At 36.7% G+C, this 12,186-nt stretch overlaps 1 protein-coding gene across 7 annotated transcripts in view; it reads right to left on the reverse strand.

The window, feature by feature from the left end:
- nrm (neuromusculin) overlaps positions 1 to 12,186 on the reverse strand; it is a 527,634-nt gene that overhangs the window by 309,489 nt on the left and 205,959 nt on the right. The window lies entirely within an intron of this gene.

The raw sequence follows: 12,186 nt of genomic DNA on the forward strand, positions 1-12,186 counted from the left end.
TTTATGTTCTACATGATAGCTTCTAAGCATTTTTGTTGCAAAGGGTCTCCTAAAGAAGTTATGGAGCAAAAAAGCTAGTCACCCCACAACTTTAAACCTTCATAACTCGGTTATTTGTCCGCTAATCAAAAAAACATACTGAAGTGAAGTTGTAGGAAATTTTATGGTCTACAAGATTACTTCTAAGCATTTTTGTCATAAAGGGTCTTCCAAAGAAGTTATGGTCTCCTAAAGAAGTTATGGAGCAAAAACCGTGCGGTTGCACAAAAAAGCTAGTCACCCTACAACTTTGAACTTTCATAACTCGGTTATTTGTATAGTTATCAAAAAAACCTACTGAAGTGATGTTGTGGGAAATTTGACGCTCTACAAGATTACTTCTAAGCATTTTTATTGTAAAAGGTCTCCTAAAGAAGTTATGGAGAAAAAACCGTGCGGTTGTGCAAAAAAGCTAGTCACCTCACAACTTAAGAATTAAGTTAATATTGGGCTCAATGCATTTATAAGACAGTTTTGGTTCAAAGAACTACCTATTATTGTTCCAAAATGTTTCAATAGCATTTTGAATTTGAATTAATAATTTGTTTCGGTAATCTATCCTTTCGTCATATAAAAAAGGCTTCTGGTATACCAGACTAAAATTCGAACTTTGTGTTGGTTATAATATTTGGTTTCGCCGACCAATTCAACGATTCTGAAAATGTTTGTTTAAGTAATTTCTCAGTTGAAATGAGAAATCCTCCACCAAGAAGATGTCAAATTACAACCGAATACTTTAATTGTAAATACCTCGAAAATCATTGATTTTAGGGATACCAACTAAGTGTGTAATATTGGATAACTACGAAGGCGTAGAAGGGCTACAAATATTTTTTTCTTAAATTTTGACTTTGAACTCGGAATTTAGTTAAATTCAGACTTTGAACTCGGAATTTAGTTAAATTCAGACTTAAAACTCAGAATTTAGTTAAATTTCGATTAAATCCTGACTTTTTACTCGGAATTTAATTAAATTCCGACTTCAAACTCGGAATTTACTTAAATTCCGACTTCAAACTCGGAATTTAGTTAAATTCAGACTTCAAACTCGGAATTTAGTTAAATTCAGACTTAAAACTCAGAATTTAGTTAAATTTCGATTAAATCCTGACTTTGAACTTGGAATTTAGATAAATTCCGACTTTGAACTCAGAATTTACATTGTCACATTGCAAAAAACCAAATTAGACAAAATTTTTCAGTTTGGCAACATTGCAAACATTCTTCGAAGCAAATTAGTAAAATTTGTTAATTTTGGCTACATTGCAAACACACTTCAAAGAAATTAGTCGGACTTGTCAGTTTGGTTACATTACAAACACTCTTCGAACCAAAATTATAGAATTTGTTAGTTTGATAACATTGCAAGGACACTTTTGAACCAAATTACCAAATTTTGTCAGTTAGGCAACATTGCAAAAAGTCTTCGATCTTAATTAGGAGAGTTTGTTAATTTGGCAACATTGCAAGCAAACACACTTCAAAGAAATCAGTTGAACTTGTCAGTTTGGACAGATTGGAAACACTCTTCAAACCAAAATTGTAGAATTTGTCAGTTTGATAACATTGCATATACTCTTCAAACCAAATTAGTAAAATTAGTCAGTTTGGCAACATTGCAAACACTCTTTGATCTTAATTAGTAGAATTTGTTAATTTGTCACATTGCAAAAACACTCTTCGAACCAAAATAGTAGAATTTGTCAGTTTGACAACATTGCAACTAATTTCCGAGTTTGAAGCGGGAATTTAACTAATTTACGAATTCGAAGTCGGAATTTAGTTAATTTCTGAGTTTGAAGTAAAAATTTAAGAAAAATAACGTCTGTGGCCCTTCTACGCCTTCGTAGATAACCGATACTAAAATTTCAGTTGTCACTTTGATTTACTAGAAAAAATTAAAACGATTTTTACAAGCAAATGATTTGTTGTAGATGGCTCCTTCTACAAGCTGGCTTAAAACTGACTAGATAATCAAATTTGGCACCCTCAAATACCTAATTTTAGCAAGAAACTCTAAGTGAATTGTGTGCTATTTGAAAAAATCCGTTAACTAACTAAGATAAGTTATGCTAAATTATTAAGTATTGTTTTGACCATTACTTATGGGACACCGTGTATATTACATTGTTATGTGTTTAAAGTTATTAACACAATAATTATAAACAGTACTATACTGAATGCACGTAACTGACGCATTTTTCTGAAAGGAAATGACTTTTAAACTTGTCGCTGAAAACTCGCATTTTAATGAGCATGATTGTCGTGAATTCGTACTTGAAAAAAAAAATCAAAAAGGTAAAATAATCCTCAATCCGTTTACTAAACACAAGTAAATGGCGTTGTACCGTGCAGTTTGCATTATTAAAGGCAATTATCGTCAATTTCGAGGGAATACCTTATTTTCCCTAAGCCGTTAAAATCCCCGCCATTAAGCGGGAAAGCCACTTGGGAGTTTCGCACATTTTGAAAAAAGTTCCGAATATAATCCGGCAATAATTGACTACCGAAGCACAATACACAATCAAATGTTGGCGAAAAATGCCGCAAATAAAGGGCATTCACAATGTTCTCGTTAAAATCGCTTGGATTTTTGTTAAAAACCATATTTTCCAAGCTTTATTTTTCCGGCGTATATGCAATATTCGTGCACTGATAATGCAAATTGCGTCGCTTCATTCAGGCGAACAAGAAACGACGCTTCTTGCGAATTGTCAACGAGATTTCCACTCTGCAACAGTAAATATGCTTCAAGTATTTTACGAAGAGTTCGCAAACAGTCCGGATTTAAGCTTGTTAACGTAGTACAAATTGGCTTTGTAAGTTGCGGTGATACCGGATAGTAGCAAGCAAAGCTGAATACTTAAAGTTGAATACTTATAAGATCACATTCAGGTTTAAACGCATTAAAGGTTTTCCAAGATTTGAACGAACATATTCACTTGACATCTTTGACACCTCCAATTTGTATTTTGTACGAAAAGAGTAATTTGTTTTTAGGGATTCACAACAGGGTTTAACATCGGGAAGTGAGGTTGAGAGTTGAGTAGGAGAGGCTACTGGAGAATACCCCATAAGCAAGGATATACTCCTAAAATATAATTACTAATCACTAATCCTAAAACTAGAACAACTACAAGAAAAACACGAAACAACTTACACAGAAAGGTAAAAGAGGCGGCTGGAGTATAAAGAAAAAGGCCAGATCGGCCAGAAACACCTCCCATCACTAAAGAAGAAATTATAAGAGCGATCAATACATCCAATGATAGGAAGGCGATTGAGACAACAAAGTGCGAGGACCTGAACATTGAAGTTATTCGTTAAGATTATCCACTACAGAATATCAGTAAAATGCGAAAGAAACATCGGATCCACACAACTTGGATTTAGACGGAGACTGTCTAATCTAGAACAGCAACGATCAGAGAAAAGACGTAATACTGTGTTTCATCGATTATACGAAAAAGGGTCCTAACTCATCCAAATTCTAAATAAACTCGACATAGACCAAAAAAACGTCCACCGCATTCAGAGCATGTAGAGAACTTGTAAAGAACGCAACATGGGCGTTAAGGTGAATGGTGTGTGAGTCAATAACATTCGTTATGCGGACGACACAGTTCTAATTGCAGAAAAAGTGGAAGAATTGCAGGAAATGCTCGGGATTGTCGCTGAATGCAGTAAGAACATGGGACTTAATGTTAACACCAAGAAGACTAAATTCATCATAATTATTCACAAGCTACAGGAATTTCCAAACTACAAATAACGAGTAAACAAATTTAAATTTTTGGGAACGTGGCTGTGTGAAAACTGGGAATCCGACACAGAAATAAGATGTCGAATAGAAGTTTAGAAAAGTGTTAACCAGTTCTGATTTCGATTTTGACCTAAGGATTAGATTTGTAAAATGCTATGTCTGGCTGGTATTACTGCTTGGCATGGAGGGATGAACACTAAAGGCGTACCCTAAGAACAGTATTAAGGCATTCGAGATGTGGGTCTATATAGACAAATACTAAAGATTCCATGGACTGCAAGAAGGACAAATGATGAGATCTTGAGAATGATGAAAGCAGCTTACCTAGAGATACCAGAGGGATATCAGTTTCTACAGTTGATAATTGAGGGGAAGATTGAGGAAAAAAGAGGAGTCGGCCGGAAGAGGATGTCGTGGCTTAGCAACGTCAGACAGTGGACGGGACTGAGAACATTAGAAGAACTAATCCAAAGAACACAGAATAGGAAAGAGTGGACAAATGTGATCGCGAACATCCTTTAGTGGATTGCAGCAGAAGAAGAAGAATGCAGATTGGGAACGATCTTTTTTTTGTACTTTTAGACCGATTAATACAGTCGCTGTCTATGAGAAGGTCCTAGAGATGGTGGTCAAAGAACAACTTCAATCATTCTGTGATAGTAATAACATTTTAGTGTCTAACCAGTCTGGTTTTCGACAACGTCATTCTTGTGAGTCTGTGATAATTAATATATGTGATGATTTCCTAAAAGCTGCGGACAGTGGTAATTTTGTATTGGCTGTGTTTCTGGACTTTAGAAGAGCTTTCGAAACTATCGATAGATTTACATTAGTGAAGAAAATGGAAAAGTTGGGAATACGGGGTCCAGTTCTGAATTGGTTCAAGTCATACTTATTTGAAAGAAGTCAAAAAGTCAGATTTAAGAACAGTGTGTCTAATCCAATAAATACAATGTATGGGGTGCCGCAAGGAACTGTATTGGGGCCTTTATTATTTTTACTGTACATTAATGACATTGTTAGCGTAATTAATGGTAGTAATATTGAGTGGTTTGCAGACGATACAATGTTATATGTAGTCGGAAATGATGTAAGTGAAATGGCTAGGACAATTAACAGTGATTTGGACCGCATTTTTGAATGGTTATGTGTAAATAAATTAAGCATTAATACCTCGAAATCAAAATTTTGCATATTTGGGAAAAAATATATGTTGCATACTCTTCATATAGAAAACATAAACATTAAAATCAACAACGACAGGTTAATACATGAAAGTAGAATTAAATATCTTGGAGTTATGTTGGATTCTGAACTAACTTTTCGTCCGCATGCTGACTATATCATGAGAAAATTTTCCCAAAGAGTTGGATTTATTTATAGAGTTGGCAGAAATCTTTCTATGTATACCAAGTATCTTATGTATAACTGTCTGGCGGCACCGTATCTTAAATTTTGTTCTGCATTGTTATACAATTTGCCAAACTACAAAATAAATGAATTTCAAGTAATTCAAAATAGAGCATTAAGAACAATTTTAAAATGTAACAGATACACTCCTGTAAAGTTGATGTTGAGTGTTGCCAATGTCATGTCGGTTGAACAAGGACTTATCTATGATGCCTATGTTTTTCTCTATAAATTAAGAAATAAATTACTACCTGCCTATATCTGTGATAGAGTAACATATTTTAAGGACGTTCATAATTATCAAACAAGAAATTGTAACGATTTTATCTTAGTTGATAGGTATCGCTCAAACAAAATGTCAAACTCCATCTTATGTAGAGGACTATCTGAGTACAATAAGCTACCAAATGATTTGAAAAACTGTGATAATTTTAAAAATTTTAGTACAATGTTGAGGAATTATGTGCTGTCCAACGTGTAAGGTAGTCGCCTCATGGATTTATCGGTTAATTTTTTTTTTAAATGTATTGTATTGTAAATTGTATTTTAATTCTATTGAATATTTTGTATTATATGTTTACACTGTTTACTTTTTAATCGTTTTTTGTATATAGCATTTGGCTAAATAAATAAACATTATTATTATTATTATTACTGAAAACTAATTTCCAATAAATTGGTTGCTGGTACCAGAAGGTTTTAGTTACAGACATTAGATACCTTGGACCAAAAAAATAGTCAACCCTGTATTCTAGGTCTGATATTGGCATAAAAATCATAACCGCGTAAGAAACAATACATAATTTTTTGATATGGACGTTTTTCTTCTTGGATTGGAAGGATTGGAAAAGCTACATTGCAATGTTTATTTAGTGTTAAGTTTAAGAGTAAACGCACTTAATTCCGTATTATTTTAGTAGAAACGAAATATACTCCCTAATCTATCAGCTATCATAATTTTTTGTCGTAATGCTTCCCGAAAGAAGTTTATATACTTATTGTCTGACACAATTTTTAATGAATAAACACATTATTGAAGTGTTTTACCAATATGGAGTACATAAAATCGAGTTTAGAGGTTACTGTTTTTGAACACTGTTTTTCTCTAGGGCGAAAAAGTATCTTTCCACAATTTCATGTAAAAAGATATCACTTTTTTCACTTGTTAAGTAAATAACTATTTTATTACTCGATTTTAGTTTCTACCACTTATTCAAAGAAATCTCTATGGACACATCCTTATACACTTGATGGTTTCTGAATTACAGTTCCTTATTCTGAATTACACTTGACCTTTTCTGAATCTCACTTGGCCTTTTCTGAACTAAATTTGGAAATGGTGTAATAAACGTAAACATTACTTGTTTGTGTTTTAGTGGTAATCAAACCATGCAAACATTTCGGTTTTAATTCAATTAAGCAAAAAGCTATGTAACCACACACGTCAGTAAATAATCATAAAAAGTGCAGTTTTACGATTAAATTATGAATGCCAAAACGTACGCAAATTTAATGAAGGCACCATCAATATTAAATATTTGGACCGGTTTCGTAATTTACGCAATATTTAATTGAATCGATTTATAGCATTTAAATTGGAAATATTTCGTATGCATATTTCGGGGGAGGTTCGTTGTAAACCGACGAAATTATTAACAACATGTATCTCCGCTTTCCTGGTTTCTCTGGAGTATTTGCCCCTTCAAAGGGCAACATTTAATGGATTTGGCTTTTGTAACTCCAAAGAGCAAGTGATTTTAATTTACTTCATTTTAATATATTTAGTTAAATAAGCAAAACGAATGGCTCTCTCTCACTCTTTAAAGCGTCGTGATCCTATGTTAGTCTTATGTTGTGTTTTTAGCAGTTTCCCTCCATTCTGCTCTATCCGACGTGCTTCGAAAGCTGCCATGGAAAGATTTTCCTGTAAACTGCTTCACCTGGGCCAGACATCGTTTTGGAGAACGTCCTCTAGGTCGTGTTCCCTCTACCTTCCCTTGGACCATAAGTTTTTCGAGATTGTCATCTTTCCTGACATGTCCAAAATACCTGAGAATCAGTTGTTTGATTTTAGTTGACAATCTGACTTGGATGTAAAGTTCTTCGAGTATGGATACGTTAGTTCTGCGGACTGTCCAGGGAATCCTCAGTAGTCTTCTCCAGACCCACATCTCAAACGCATCCAACTTGGCGATGTCTGTGGCTTTTAAGGTCCAGGATTCTGCCAATTGGAAAAACGAGGGTGTTTACTAATTTGCATTTTGTTGTGGTTGTTATATGCCGATCTTTCCAAATTTTGTTGAGTTTTGGCAAGAGCTTTCCTTCTTCTGATTTCTTGACTTGATTCACCCTTTCTGCTTATGTGGGCACCTAGATAAGTTATTTCCTCCACGTTCTCGACATTTTTAATATCAGGTATTTATTCCATGCTGTGCGTGAGATCTATTAACATAAGTTTCGTTTTCTGACGGTTCAGTTGTAGACCGAACTCCAAGCTCACTTTCTCTACTCCCTTAATAAGACTCGACAATTCCTGCTCATCTTTGGCGATAAGTGTGGTGTCATCAGCGTAGCGGAGATTATCCATCCTTCTGCCACCTATGACAACTCTTCCTTCCCAGCCGTCCAAGCCTTTCCTTATGATATATTCTCCATATACGTTAAACAATAAGGGTGACAGAACACAACCCTGCCGTTCACCACGTTCCACGTTGAAAGGTTCAAAGGTTCTTCCATCCACCTTCATTAGTGTTATGTTATTGTTATATAGTTCTTTTAGTAGGCGAATCAGATGCCGCGGACTCCCAATCTGCGACAGGACATCCCAATGTCGTCTCCAATTGACACAATCAAAAGCCTTGCTGTAATCCAGGAAACACAAGTATGCAGTTTTGCCATATTCTCTTGTTTTTTCAATGATTTGCCGCACATTCATAATCTGGTCTCTCGTATCCTTTCCCCTCTCAAAACCGGCCTGTTCTTGTGGTATTTGCCATTCTAAAAAATTTCTAAGTCTCTGCAACAGGATCCTGAGCATGACCTTGTTTGGATGAGAAATCAGTGCTATAGTTTTATAATGATTGCATTTTTTACTCGATCCTTTTTTATTCAAAAATGGTCTTCTTTAGTGACGTTTCTGTCACTGTATTACTTCTGTAATCTAGGAAATTATGACGTAATAATCTAGGAATAATGACGTAATTTGACAGTTGGTCACAAAATTAGAAACAGTAAACTACAAATTACTTGATGTCTGATTTGTCTGTGAGACTTAAAAAAAACGTTTTAAATTTATTTCCAGGCTTCCGAAAAATCAAATATTTCATAATAAGCTGGCATTTTCACGCGCTCGGCCCTTTATTAAATTTTTCATAAACTATCGCGGAACTTATTTTAATATAGAGCCGACCGAAGAAATTGAAAACGATCCCGTAAAGCGCACTCGAAAATACGAGTGGCGAATCTAATATTAAAAAGTAGGTCCCCCGTACCTTGCTTTTGGAAGTAAACGGGATGGGGGGGATGAAAGGGGGCCAAGCGATAATAAAAGTTTTTATTTGCGGCGCATGCACAAAGAAGTCGGTAGGGTAAAAAGCTCGCAGTTGGGACTTTTATAAGTTTTCTAAGAGACTGCTGCCAGAACAGAAGATTTAACATTAGAATTTTTCGACTGTGCCAAAAGAAAAGTAATATTTCGTAGAAAATATGCTTTACGAATGAATTTTTTATCGAGCAATTTCAGAAACTGTTTTGTGGTTAGTTCATTTGTATTAGTATTATTTAAAATCAGTTTTGACCAAAACACCATTCACTCAGTGTGTCACGTGACAGCTGTCAAAATAATTACCATATATAGCCACTTAACAAGCTTTATGGATAAATCCTAGTTTGCCAAAAGCTGTCTATGAGAGGCATATTCTTCTTGTGGGACAACTTCTAGTGGTTGGTCTTTAACCTGGATGTCTTTGGTGCGATGCTCAATGAATTTCCCGAAACATGTTTCTTGCCTGTGTTAGCAATGACCACAGTATCGTCGGCTCATCGTAAATGGTTTTCACGCACTCCATTAATATTAATCCTGTTCTTTTGCCAGTCAAGTTTTGTATTCTTAATTATATCTTTATTCTTCTTCTTCTTCTTTTAGCCATCATGCATCCAGTGTTGGATATAGGCTTCTTCTAGTTGCTTCCATGCTTTTTTATTTCTGGCTGTTCTCATCCATTGTTTTCCTGCTATGATCACGATATCATCTAACCATCTCTTTCTGGGGATTCTCGGGGTCTCCAATCTCCCTGTAAAACCATTTTTCTGTATTCTGCCTTGCATGATGTCGGTTGCTCTGGTTCTCCGACGTATTTTAGTGTTGAGGATTTTGTCAATCAATCTTACACCCAGCATAATCCTTTCCATGACTCGTTGCATCACCCTCAGTTGTTCTACCACCTTTTTTCTCATTGCTATGGTTTCCAGTCCAGCAGTTGCCACTGATAATATGCAATGTATTGGAACATTTTTATTCTTAAAGATGAAGCTAAGTTTGCCAAATGCTGCCCACGTTTGCTATATCTCTTAATTTCTAAGTTTTGATTTTCCATCTCGTTTTTAATTATATGTCTCAAATGTATATATTTTTCTACTTTTCGCATGATGGTGTTCTCTATAGTGATATCTTCTTGGCTGTTGCTAATTATTTTTGTTTTGTCAAGATTCATTTTCAACCCTATTTCTTTTGATTTTTCATTTAGGTCTTGCAGCATCGATTTTATTTCTTGGATGCCTGTGCTTATCAACACTATATCGTCCGCAAATCTTAAGTTGCTAAGGTACGATCCATCGATTTTTGGACTCTTTTCGTCCCAGTCTAATTTCTTGAAGACACTTTCTAAGGACAAAGTGAATAACTTGGGCAAGATTGTATCGCCTTGACTCACTCCCTTATCAAGCTTTATCTTTTCGATTATTTGGTCTTCGTCAATCTTTATCTGAAAAGTGGCTTCGACTTAAATGTTCTTGATGAGGGCTGAATATCTGGAATTAATTCTGGCGTCTTCCAGACTGTCAGGAAGGAGTGAGTGTGTGACGCGGGGGGCTGCTGCTCTTGAAAAAAACGTATAGGTCTCCTATATGGACCCGTCACGTCTCGCCAGTAAGGGAGCTACAGCAGCCCAGTGTCCTTTATAAAAGCCACCAGGTTGCTGGGACATAAGTCCCTTATGTCGCTGGGCAACAGCATTGGCTCTCCCAGTAACCGCATACGCGCGGAAGAGAAGGCAGGACAGCTCATAAGGACATGTCCCGAAGTTTCTTCATCTTCTAAGCATCCCCTACATTTGGGATCCTCAGCAACACCCATCAAAGACTGATGTCGTCTAAGGTGACAATGACCGGTCAATAAGTCTGTCACCGTTCTTAAATTGCTTCTGTCTAGCCTCAGTAGTTGTTTAGTTTGCAGAGCACTGGGGCCACCTATGAGTTCCTCCAGCGGCAATGAAACAATTGCCTGGCCAAGGCCCCCATGGAGCGTGTAGCCGTACTCTTTGAGATCCCAACAAACGGTTCAGGACCGATGGGCGTCACTTGGACGTCCAAGGAACATCAGAATGTCCTGGCACTCAGATGAGGCGGATGTTATTTTCCAACGAGAGTGTCTCGACTATTGTTTTACATTCCAGCACCAGCCGGAGGCTTACCTTCTCGGCACTGAGTGCTTGGATGGCTGCCCTGCTATCAGAGCAGATATTAATATTCTGTCCAATTAGGGGACTGGACAATAGTTCCAGCCCGCGGGACAAGATTGCAAATACTTCTGCCTGGAAGACAGTGGCATGTTGTCCCAGAGAAGACACTCGCTCCAGCACGTTCGTTCGTTCTGGATCCGTTAATAAAGCAACAGGATTTCACTTTTATAAATGGTGGTGTCTTATCGCTCCCCCAGTCTTCGCGACCAGAGATGACGACCCTGAGGAAGCTCGAGGGTTTTAGTATCCGAGACATATGGTCACTGCGCGTGAGAAGAATCGGACACCGCTCAGTAGCCCAGTTCCACACGCGCTAGTGTCCTTACGAACTCGTTTGTAAATGGTTCATCGTATGCAGCCTGTATGCTGCGCGTACGGCTTCCATCTTAATAAAATGTCTAATGGCATGAGATTCAGCCACACCTCCATGGCTCTGGTGGGAGCCGTTCTCATAGCGTTCTCAGAGTCTTTGGACCTTGTCCAGTTGTAATCGCGTCGTTGTCTTTTCGACACTGGGCCACCAAACAATGGCTTCATATGTTAAAATGGATCTAACTACAGCACAGTAGAGCCACTTGAGGACCTGGAGGTTTAGACCCCAGGTACCACCGACGGCTCTTGTCAGAAAGGAATATCTTTATTATGTTTCCTTAAATCTTTTTGGATGTTTCTATTATTTATTTCTTTGTTAGAATTATAATATACCTTTGGTTTTCTCGATCAATTTTTTTCTTAATTATATTAGATTTTTTGTGTGTGGACTGATTTTCCTATATGCCTTGTTTATACATATACTATTTGAGATGTTACTGCATAGTTTGTCTATTCCTGATTGTGTGTGTTGGCAGTTCACCTAAATTTAATAAATTGCAGATCAGACTGGATCAATCTATTGTACCTTTGAATTTGTAACAGATGATGTCAATGATGCGATAAGAATGAAAAATGCAATCGAAACATCAAACAGAAACAGTTTTGGTGTGCATTCTATAGTAATGCATCTCTGGTTATCGTAAACGAGAAAACATAAATTCGGCGTGGCCAAGCGATCATTTCGCATTTATCTGCGGCCTTTTTGCCATCCGCCATTACGATTTCATGCATCTCGGAGGCGTACTCCCGCTAAAGGACCCCATCTATCAGTCTGCTAACTTTCACGGCTCGAAAAACTTCGTTTCGATGACGACTAACTTTCGGATGTAATTCCTTTTCCGTAAATTTGCAGTTTTAAAACTA

This window comes from Ips typographus, linkage group LG3 (genome assembly GCF_016097725.1).
Source record: "Ips typographus isolate SLU linkage group LG3, UJ_Ityp_2.0, whole genome shotgun sequence".
NCBI lineage: Eukaryota > Metazoa > Arthropoda > Insecta > Coleoptera > Curculionidae > Ips > Ips typographus.